This window comes from Bidens hawaiensis, unplaced genomic scaffold, assembly GCF_021521415.1.
Source record: "Bidens hawaiensis isolate Kalapana, Puna unplaced genomic scaffold, B.hawaiensis_p1.1 tig00032170_1, whole genome shotgun sequence".
NCBI lineage: Eukaryota > Viridiplantae > Streptophyta > Magnoliopsida > Asterales > Asteraceae > Bidens > Bidens hawaiensis.
The window spans coordinates 96,205-108,101 of record NW_027495474.1 but is presented as its reverse complement, the minus strand read 5'-3'; the positions used below and the strand labels follow the sequence as shown (position 1 = coordinate 108,101).

General features: G+C 35.5%; 1 long non-coding RNA gene across 2 annotated transcripts; it reads right to left on the bottom strand.

Moving 5' to 3' along the window:
- Positions 1-8,014: 8,014 nt before the first annotated feature.
- LOC143583217 (uncharacterized) lies at positions 8,015-11,143 on the bottom strand. 2 transcript variants are annotated; one of them, XR_013144123.1, is made up of 6 exons: positions 11,123-11,143; positions 10,747-10,792; positions 9,864-10,061; positions 9,639-9,756; positions 8,843-9,550; positions 8,015-8,578 (listed from the first exon to the last, which is right to left on the bottom strand). It is a non-coding gene; the product is annotated as an uncharacterized LOC143583217 (long non-coding RNA). The 2 variants fall into 2 exon arrangements; XR_013144122.1 differs by lacking the exon at positions 11,123-11,143 and having other exon boundaries at positions 8,016-8,578; positions 10,747-11,019.
- Between the last annotated feature and the right edge of the window lie 754 nt (positions 11,144-11,897).

Below are 11,897 nucleotides of genomic sequence, written 5' to 3'. Positions count from 1 at the left end.
CCCATAGATTGACTTCTTTAGTTTGCAAACTCTATCATCATCTTGTTTTTTAAAACTTTGTGGTATCTTCATGTAGATCTCCTCGTGTAAATATCCATGTAGAAAAGCGTTGTTGACATCCAATAGATGAATGTGCCACCCCATTTTAACTACTATGGTTAACAATGTTCGAACACTAACCAATTTTGCCACCGGAGCAAATGTTTCATGAAAGTCTATAACTTCTATTTGTGTGAAACCTTTGGCTACAAGACGAGCCTTGTATCATTCAACATCTCCATTTGGTTTGTATTTTATTTTGTACAACCACTTTGAGTCTATTGCGTGTTTCCCTTCTGGTAGTTTTTCAAGAGACCAAGTTTCATTTGTTTCAAGAGCTACTATCTCCCTTTTCATGGCTTCTATCCATCTTGAATCTTTCACAGCCTGGCTATAATGTTTCAACTCATCATTGGAAGTAATGGTCGATTAGAATGCTTTATGAGTATTATTAAACTTTTTGTAGGAAATAAAATACGCTAAGGGATGTACCGTTGAGGATCCTTGATTGGAAGTGGATTGCTCGTGGTCTATAGAAGGAGGAAGGTGGACTTCATAATCCGCAAAGTGTTTCGCCCAGGATCTATTCCTTTTTAATGGCTCAACATTTTTCTAGTGTGAGCCCAAAATGCTCATTTTCTACAACAGGTTCTGGGTCACAACTTTGTGATACTGTTGGCATAATGATTTCTGGTTCAATATTTTCTGCAGTTGTTGGTGTAATGATTTCTGGCCCAATATTTTATGCAACGAAAGAGTACTCGGTTTCTTGTGGTTGTGGACTTTCAAAGTTTTCTTCATGAGCCTTTTGATTACTTATATTTTGGCCTTCATTTTCTTGTGTTTCCCCTCAGGGGGGAAATTAGTTTGTTGGTCCAATGGGTTTCGTTTGGCACTGCTCACCATTTATTTGTGAGCCAATTGTTTCTTCATTTAAAACCTGCATATTGTTCCCTTTATTTGGAAATATAAAAATTTCTTCCATCTCTTCTGTCGTACTCACTGTAGCAAAAGGAAAAACCTTTTCCAAAAATTTCACACCTCTTGATATAAAAAATTTCACATCTCTTGATATAATAATTTTATTATGTTTAATATCAAAGACTTTATATCCTTTCGTTCCTAGCGGGTAGCCCAAGAACACTCCAGCCCTCCCTCTTGGCTAAAATTTATCGCCTCTTGTTTCGGTACTTTTGTAATATGCAAGGCAATCGAAGACCTTAATGTGTTTGTATTCGGGTTTTCGATTGCATAACACTTCATAGGGCGTCTTGTTCTCGATGACATCAGATGGCAAGCGGTTTATGATATATGTGCTGTCAAAATGCACTCACCCAAAAACTTTGTAGGCAAGTTAGCCTCTAATTTTAACGCTCGTGCATTTTCCAAAAGATGACAGTGCTTTCGTTCCACTACACCATTTTGAATAGGTGTATGCGGACAAGTCGTCTCCAAAATAATACCTTGTTTAGCATAAAATTCGAGCATGTGGTTGGATGTAAACTCCCCCCATTATCACACCATACTCTTTTTATATTTTTCTCAAATTGTGTCTGAACCATTTTATGGAAATCTATAAGGCGTGTGCCAGCCTCATGTTTGTGTTTAAGTAGGAATACCCACGTAGCTCGACTAAAATTATCGACTATGGTTAAAAAATAGCTTGCCCGTGCGACCGAAAGTGTTTGGTATTTTCCCCACACATCACAATGTAGCAAGTTAAAACAAGCATTCGTTTTTGTGATGCTAGTTGGAAATGGCAATCTTGCAAACTTAGCTTTAATGCAAGAATCACAAATATCTTTAGATCTTAGAGAGACATTCCTTGAGAAAATTAACATAAGAGAGTTTTGAGTTTGATGCATGGCCTAATCTATTGTGCCATGTATCAATACTCGTCATCATCGCTTGCCTTTTGTTTTCAATCGCCTCCACCTCGTATAAATGATGTAACACAAAGTGTACACCTTTTAGCATCAAATTATCCTCTTATTTTGTTAAAACTCCATGCAAATTCGTTGTATTTAGTACTTATTTTATTATTTATGAATTTGTAGGTCCGAGCGCTCGCCTGACGAAGAAATGACGAAAAGATGGCGCTTTTCAGATAAAAATCAAGAATCTGCCGAAAATGCATGACCATACTGAGAAAGTGCATGACCATGCTAAGAAAGTGCATGACCATGCTGAGCAAGTGCACCATCATGCACTTTATGGGTATGATGGTGCACCTATATTGGAACCCGTGCACATATGGTATCGTGACAATGTGCTCCATCATACACCTTTTGGGTATGATGGTGCACCTTTATTGGAACCCGTGTACATCTGCTACCATGCCAAATTGAAACTGCACCATCATGCGCTTTTTGTGCACCACCATGCACTTCCGAGGAGACGAGTCCGTGCAATATCCGATGTCGAGAACACGACAAATCAACTTTGAAAGTGCACTAGCTAGTGCCGGTAATGCACGACCATGCACTTTTTGTGCATGACCATGCACTCTTTTGGAACCTGCAACTCTGAGCAGCCGAAAGTGAAAGTTTGACTTACCAAATTTGTGCATGACCATGCACTTTTTGTGCATGACCGTGCACTTTGTCCAGAAGATAAACACTCATTTTCACTTCATTTTGGTGTGTGGAGCCTTGGTGATTCTCTCTCAACTCTTGAAAATTAGTTTATGTGTTCCTTGAGAGTTTGAAGGTTTCCACCATCCTCAAGATCCATCATTCCATTCTTAAATCCTTGCTTGATCTTAGTTTGCATTCCTTTGTTCTTGAACATGTTTTGTAAGCTTATTTCTAGTTTGATTTTAGTTATATTAAGCCTTATGGGCTAATTACTTTTGCTATCTAGACAATGTTGAAACTCTTATTAATGTGATATATTATCTATGCATGATTTTGGTAAAATGATTTTCTTTCAAGAATATGGGTGAATTTATAAGTTGATATTAATGGTGTTCATGTTTGTTATAGTTACATAATATTGTTACTTTTACAAATTTTTAGGCATTCATGTTGGAAGACTATGTTCAAGAACAAAGGATCTTGAGTGCATTCATGTTGGAAGACTATGTTCAAGGACAAAGAATCTTGAAATTAATATCAACTTATGAAACTTTAGCTAGCTCTTTAATCATATTCACCTGCGTGCATTCATGTTATAATATCATTGATAAGCATGAAACCCTACACTTAATATTGGAAAATTGATGAGTGTTGTTATGATTCTTGACTTGGTGATGACTTGCTAGCTAAAGTTTCATAAGTTGATATTAATTTCATGAATTTGGCTACTTTAGTGTAATCTTAGGTGGTTAGAATGTTGTTCATGCTAGCTTTCCTTTGATTATGAGACTTTGTTGTTTAGACAAACAAGTTAGTCTATATTTATCTCTTGATTGAAAACCCATCATGATGATTATTTGCTAGTATTAGGTTGCTTTATTGAAATCTAGTATTTATGTTTAGATTCATGATGTTTTGCCATATCATTGCTATTTTATCAAGTTAGTAGAGTGGATTCATGTCTTGTAAGGCCCCGTTTCCGGTGCCTCACTTTAACGTCGGATTTACTCATAAGCACAGTTCTACAAATCAGAGTTTATTAAAACTTTCGCGGAATATGAAACTTTAACCGTTTATTACAAAACATTTAATCTTTTCGTTAAAACCATAACATAAATCGTCATATTAAAACCTCATTTCTTCCATCTTCAAATGCCAGCCGTTCGTTCCATGCCATGTGCCAACCTCATGCTATCTCTTTAATCATATTCACCTGCGTGCATACTAAAAGTCAGCTACGCTGAGTGAGTTCTAGTTAATCAGGCGTCATACAATACATACACATATCTTACATACATACATACATGTCTTAACCTTGTATAAATATCCATAAGAGGAACGTCACATAATATCTATTAAAAGAACTATTACTATTACCCCTACTATTTATATTCTCCATAGAAGGACACACTCTCTCTCTCTCTCTCTCTCTATATATATATATATATATATATATATATATATATATATATATATATATATATATTCTCCATAGAAGGAACATCCTATATACTTCCATAGAAGGAACACTATGCTTTTCATTAAAGGAACGCTATGCTTTCCATCAAAGGAACACTGGGCTTTCCATTAAAGTAACACTATGCTTTCCATTTAAGGAACACTCTATATATTATCCGTAGAGGGAAATCTATATATAAGTTATCATTTTATATCCATATAAGGAGACAATCATCACTATTCTTGGCAATACATGCAATATCCGAAGATCGTTCACGTATCGACAAACAATCAATCGTATCTATCACATATATCATATATAGCATACACTTACCATTTAAGGTAAGTGTATTAACTGTCACATCGAGTATGGACATAGCCCCAAAAACATAACAATGAATGGGGCTAGAAACTCACCTGAAAGCGATTACTTCTTCTGTTAATGGTTAATCTTTCTTGAGCTGTACGCGACTAACTGTATAATGATTACATGCGTCAATTAACTACCACTAATCATATCGTCTTTCTAGTCTCAATTATTATCCACAAAGAACGGGGGTCCGAGGGCAGCGCCCCTGGCAGCGGGGTCTAGGGGCGGCAGCCCCTAGCAGGGTCCAAGAGGCAGAGCCCCTGGCTGGGGTCGAGCTGCCAGGTCAGCTTGGAAAAATTTTATTTACATTAACTGTCTTAACACATTTTCCATTAGGATTTCAAATTATTATCCAATTCGTTAACTCATTTGCTATAAAGAATTAAGCCTAATTCGTTATCAGATCACGATCTAATTCGTTATCAATTCAAAGTCTAATTCGTTACAAAATCCTCCTTCATTCGCTATAACGAATGGCCTAGTTCGTTATCTCAATTATAACGAATTGAGTCTGATTCGCTAACTGATTCGTTACCTTATCTTCATCTGATTCGTTACCCAGACACAACCTATTTCGTTATCTGAATTATGACGAAATGGTGAGTAACGAATCGCTTGATTCGTTATTTGAATCATAACGAACTGGGTAGCTAATTCGTTATCTTGACAGAACGAATGGGCTAGTAACGAACTACCTGATTCGTTATCTTAATTATAACGAATCATCTAGTTCTTATCCAGACTTTGACTCAAGTGTCAAAGTCAAAATCGTCAAAAACAATAACAGTCAACAGATCTTAGATCTGCAATTAAACCTTCAATTCTTAACGAAATATCATGATTTTGGTATTATTGGAATCGTCTATGCAGCGCCTACAAACCCCAAGGGTCCAATCATCCAAATATCTGAGTTTACATGGTGCGATTTATGTATATACATACGGGTTTTTCATTCTAACAATTAACCTATCAAACTGTAATCAATTTCAGTAAGTTTAGCTTTGTTGGTCTCGTTTTTACCATACTAGCACAGATCTATGATTTCTAGACTAAATACAAACGTAACGAACAAGATCTCGATATAAACGTACCGTAAACGAGTCGAACTACGAACACGAGCTGGTCGTTGATGTTGCTTTGGTTCGTCACGACGATCTAGCACCAACAAGCTCGGGTTCCCGTCTTCGGATCTTGGCTCGGGTTATAGGATAATGTTTGTGTGTGTTTTCCAAGGTGTAGGCTATGGTGTAGAGATAAAAATGGAAAGGATTAGGGTTTAAGGGGTATTTATACTCCCTTAAGCCCATGGGCCTAAGGCCCATCTTTCCTCTTTGGCCCATACTTAATCTCATGTAATTAGTCTACTTAACATTTCATCTTTATTACTTTATTAATAATCAAATAATATATAAAATATTATTCTGGAAATTTCGGGACGTTACATCTAGGTAGTTTGTTGGATTGATTGATTTCTTGCTTATTTACTCGCTTTGTGTTCATCGTATGCTAGTTTAGTTAATTAAAATTCAACTTAAGATTTACTTGTTCGGTTGGTCATTTACAAAGATTTAGTACTAGAAAGTTTTCGCGTCCATGGATTGATACTTGGTTCTTACCGACACTTTATTACAAACGATAGGTACACTTGCCTTTCATGTGTGGTTTAGTTGTTGGTGAAAACCTATTTTAAAACCCTATTTGTGTGGAAGTTTTATTAACATACACACACACACACACACACACACACACACACACATATATATATACTAGTAAAAGTGCCCGCGCGTTGCGGCGGGGACTCGGCGGGAATTTGGTCGATGGTTCAGTTCGTTATGGTACCCCTATTTGCTATAGTAAAATTTAGATTCGATGCAGTTTATGCGGAAATGCATATATACACCCGATTATATATCATTAGCAAGAAATGAATTAAACACAATTATGTATTTAAAGTTTTTTTTTTAAATCAACGAACGTAACTAAGGTAGTTGACACAAAGATGCATAGACACACAAGATTGTATGATGAATCAAAATACAAAGGTGTTCATGTTTTGGGTCAACCCAACTATAATCCGTATAAAAGTTTTTCTTTTTGACTCATGACTCGAATCTTAGCTCGATTAGTCATTTCTATTTCTTCAATATTGCAAAGGACATAGTTGTTAAAAAAATATGTATGAACACATAGAAATGTAAAGAAAATATGAAACCTATATACGTTGTAATCATCAAACAAGTACCACTGTCTAATTTGGTAAAGCTTGCAATTTGTTCGGTCAAAATGTTGATGTCCAAGGTGCACAGTTACGGGCCGGGGTTATATCGGGAATTCAATAGTATCCATTTTATACGAAACTAAGTTTCAACATTCCTGAAACATTTGTGTAGGTCCTACAAAAGTTTTCACGTCAAATGGGTTTGGTTAAGAGGTCAAAACGGTCTTGTAAAACATATTTACTGCTGTTGTCCCAACCAGGTCAGCCTGTTTACGGACATCATTTTGTGGTCTTAAACGATTTATATTTGTCTGGCTTTTGGACAGAAGTTGGATAACATCATAATTGATTTTGTGTAATTTTTCTAGAATTATTTGAATTCGTTTGATGTGGTTTTATAGATTTTGTATCAATAAAATAGTGTTTTTTAGCAACCAGGTTAGTCGTTTGCAAATGTTGTTTCGGGGCATTAACCATTTTATTTGGAAATGATATTTGGTGTGAAGTTGGGTCATATCATAAACTATTTTATGTAATTTTTGTAGAATTTTATGAATTCATTTGTCGCAGTTTTATGGATATCGTATCAATAAAATGGTGATTTCCAGAAATGTGCTTAATTATGACGTAACGGGTCAATAGCATATACGTGAATAATCAAATTCTGCACTAATTTATCACGTAAAGTTATTTATAAATTTAGAGTGTTAGAACGTTAAAAATGATTTGCTAAGTTTGAGTTAATGACTTTTATGAGGTCAACTTCAAAGAGAAATTTAACCAAAACCAATTCAAAGCTTTTCAATGAAAATTGACTACAAAGTAATACTTCTTGTCAAATATTCATAACTTCAAATGAAAATTTGTCATGCAGAATTCGAAAACCATAAATCTAAAAATTGTATAAATTGACTTTTAAAAGTCGAATTTGGCACATGTTAAACACATGACCCATAGGATTACTTCCCCTAAAATACAGATACTATTAATTTGTGCAGTAGAATATTGCTTATGGTAGATAGTTAATATATTATGATTTTAGCCAGCCATTATTAACCACTATGTAAGAGTTTATGTCATTAGGTTAACAAAAGTCAAACTGCCCATTCAAAACATTGACCGATTTAAAATACAAACTGAATTTTGACATTTAAAAATCAAACTGCACCATGTAAAAGTAAAACATATGACCTGTAAACTATGAAGTGAAATAAAAATTAAACCATACACACGCTTAATATAACTTATTGTTATATATATTAACATGCATAAACTAAGAAACACCATTTCTTTCTTCAGGAATTTCATATTCACTTTTTATAACATAGCAGCTTCTTACAGATTATACACTCTGCAATGCTATTACAACATTGCAAATTCACTCATCACAATGAAATAATTCCCATTCCCAATACCCATTTTTATCACATAAACCGATGAATCACCACGAGCCAAACCACGAGAACATGACCGAGCCCTACCAGGATGATCATAAACTGAATTCCCATGATCTAATGGCAAACTGTTGTATTTTCTGAGCATCGTTTGTCATAAACGGGTAAGTTTTTTTGGGGCCGGGGTTCGGGTTTCAATAGACGGAGGAGGCTTGTCTCCATCTGGGATCACGTAGCTATCTTGAACGGGCAATGGGTTCGACCCGTGTTTGTAGTCTGGGTGAAATGGCTGTTGGTTTTGGTACTGGTAGTTAGGTTGTTTCTTTTTGAAACCCGGGAAGATATTTGACAAGATATCTAAGAATGATGACGTGGCGTTGGCCGCAAGTTTCCCGAGAGATGCAATGAAACCTTCTTGTTTTTCTGGCTCGTTTTCTGACGGGATCAGTGGCGGCCTTAGTGATGTTCTCTGGTATGGCGGTGTTGGAGCAATGTTTGGTTTCATTATTGTATGAGGTTCATCCTGCAAGAAATATATCATTAGCATTTAGACATAATGATATTTTTAGCATCAAAGTCAGTGTGTTGACTTTTGAAATCAAACATAGATAGTTTCAACTTAAAAAATGACATGATTTTTCAAACTTTATAACATGTATACCAACTTTATAACATGTAACAAAAACAAGAAGATATTGGTGGCAAATAATCAAAAAAATCAAACAAAAATTGACATTTGAATAATGCTATATCTGACCCCAAAAAAAATCAAGAACCCAGGACTTACCGTTTGATTGGAAATCATGCTACCAACTATGCGTTGCAGCAACGCAAGTGTGTAACCAAAAAAGGCTGCTGCAATCCCTGCAAATGTCTACTAAATTATTAGTTAAAAAAGACAGTTTTGTTATTTTAAAGAAAAAACAATTCAAGACAATTTAACAAACGTTTCCGGGTTAATAATTTCTCGTTAAATTAAACCCTTTTAAACGTTCAATTTCGACGCATAGCCCGCTAATAAAACCAAACATTTACACGTTACGGGGATCATTTTAACTCATTAATAACGAATATTGATGTGGCCCGTAACCTTTTAATAATACCAAATTTATACCCGTTACTGGGATAAATTTCACCAGTTAATAAAAAAATATTACCCATTTCCAGGTTTCTTTTACTCGTTAATAAAAACATTTTGAACCGTTTGGTACCAATACGTAACTCGTTAACAATACCAGGTCTTTAAACATTACCGTGATAAATTTAACCCTATAATAACAAAAAACATTTTGGCCCGTAGCCGAGATAATTCTGACCCGTTAATAATAAAAAAAATATATATTACCTGTCATCGGCTAAATTTTTACTCGTTAATAAAAACCTTTTGACCTGTTTTTGAGAAACACGGTTTCGATCCACAGGATACCAAACCCTTTGGCCCGGTCAAAGTGTATGGTCAACCATGTATTTGAACATTGACTATGGCTCGAACCACCTTTAAAACCACATAAACATGTTATAAAATGACAGCCAAAACAAAATACAAATTAAACAATGAATGACGCCTGTGTTTTTTCTCTTACCTGGTTCCCGTCTTTTTTGGTTTTCTTCCTTTATCACAAATACACATTCAATCCCGATACTGAAACTGATTGCAGCCATGTGTGCCCAATTTCCCACCTCCCACAATTGTTGTCACACCTATAATACCAGAACAAAAATAATAATAATAATAAAAAATAATAATAATAATAACAATAATAATCACTTTACTTGGTAAAAACAGTGCACTTGTGAGTTTAAATTACCTTTGTGCCCTTACAGCTTGTATGACATGTTCCCAACCTCCCTTTTTCTTTTTAAGTATTTGTTGACGCATCTGTACATCAAAATTTGCTGCATCATCTTTGTTTTCATCAGCCGAGTCAGCAACTGAATTCTTGGGTAAGTCTTCCTTCCGGCCCGTTGCCTAGCAAACACTTTTAATCGGTGCCACTTCAAGATTCCTATATTTGTAATATGCGAGTATGCTACGACGATTTAAAACATTTAAAAATATTATAAATATTATAAGTAGATTTCAACGTTTGCCAAAAAGTCATGCCTTTTAAAAAAGTCTATTTTCCAAAAGATCAACTTCCACAGAAAGGCATAATGGTAATTATATGAAAATCTCATTCATAGTCTAGTCACAAACCTTTGACCAAGAGAAATTAAAGGAGTTCTTGTTGACAATATAAAGAGCAAGCTTACGGGACTTGCCTTTCGGGTGGTTCATTTTAGCTTCTCTAAGCCTCCCGTCTACATGTCCGGAATACCCGTCAGCTAGCCCGAGCCCAGAACCGATATAATCACAGAAGACCTTATATCAGTTTAAAACCCTAATTTGAAACTCGTCTGCAAGCAAAAACAGACTCTAAATCAATCAAGTCGCATGTAACAACAGTATTACAGTATGAAGTTAACAGATCAGAAACGTAAAAAGTCGATAGGTCTGGGGTTTTTTTACTTCCAAAAACTGACATAATTGTTACATTCCTTATCAACAACAATATGTTTTTTATTTGGTTACCATAGGCATGCCTTCCTATATAGATTGGTGTCTTCCACCCCTGAAATTAATGCAAGAGAAAGAATTAGGCTTCCGCCAAGCATCCATGGTATATGTTGAGGGTGGGAATTACATATTACCTGTAATGGAACCATCCTTTGAACATTCTTGCACGAAAAACCTTCCCTGACATCAACAATGTCTAATTAGTTGGAAATTTTCACCAACTATAAAACTTACATACTGAAAGTGGTAAAAGGAAGTTGTATGCGAACAAAATTGAATCAATTGTATCTAAACCCTAACTCCTCCAAATCCGAATAAACTCAACAAAATCATTAGGATGACCAAACTGAAAGCAATATTGGTGATACAAATAAATGGAGACAATTGAGGTCGAAAGCTGAAGGGATTAAATATTATTATTGAATCTATAACTGAAAGCAATTATTGGTCAGCGTTAGAAAATTGAAGGGGTGAGAATTGAATTATAATTATTAATATTGAATCACTAACCGTAAGAGAGGATTAAATGTTGCCGGACAATTGATTTGAACTGGACGAATTCATGGAGTATCATCGCCGACGGTGAGCAAACACAGCTTATGGCGGTGTCATTTTGGTGTTGCTTCCATTGATTGGTACAATTGAGTAACAGAACCTGAATATAAGTTTGAACGGCGATGAGGAATTTAGGTCAAGATATATGTGTGTGTCTTGAAACAGAATGGATATGAATGGGCGACCATTAATTGATATTAAGCATATGGGGAGCATGAACGTGGAAGGATGCCGGGCCTTCAATGACAATTAAAACAACGGCGTCTCATGTGGATAGATGAATCTCCATTATAATGTAATATATATATATATATATATTTACACACGTCAATAGACCTTTCTTGCAATTACCTACTCCAATCAACGTCCTTGTGCTCAAGTCTTTGCATAACACAAAATTCCGGGAAGAACGTAACAACAAATTGTAGATCATTCGATAATTTACTAACATATAGTAAATTGCATTTGAATTTGGGAACATGGAGAACCCCTTTTATTTTCATTTCATTGGGTAGGATATAATGCGGGTTATGTGCTCGGTAGCATCTGAGTCAATAACCCATTTACCTTCTTGAGTATTACTAGCCAAGTTTGCAGTTGGTAGAGCATCTTGTTTGATAGTGCTGAACAATTTTAGCAAGTGTTGGTACTGCTGCTCGGCCGTTAATCCCGGTATTTCACTTGTTTTTGTCTCCACCTTATCACCGATGCCGGCCATGGTGGCTATTAG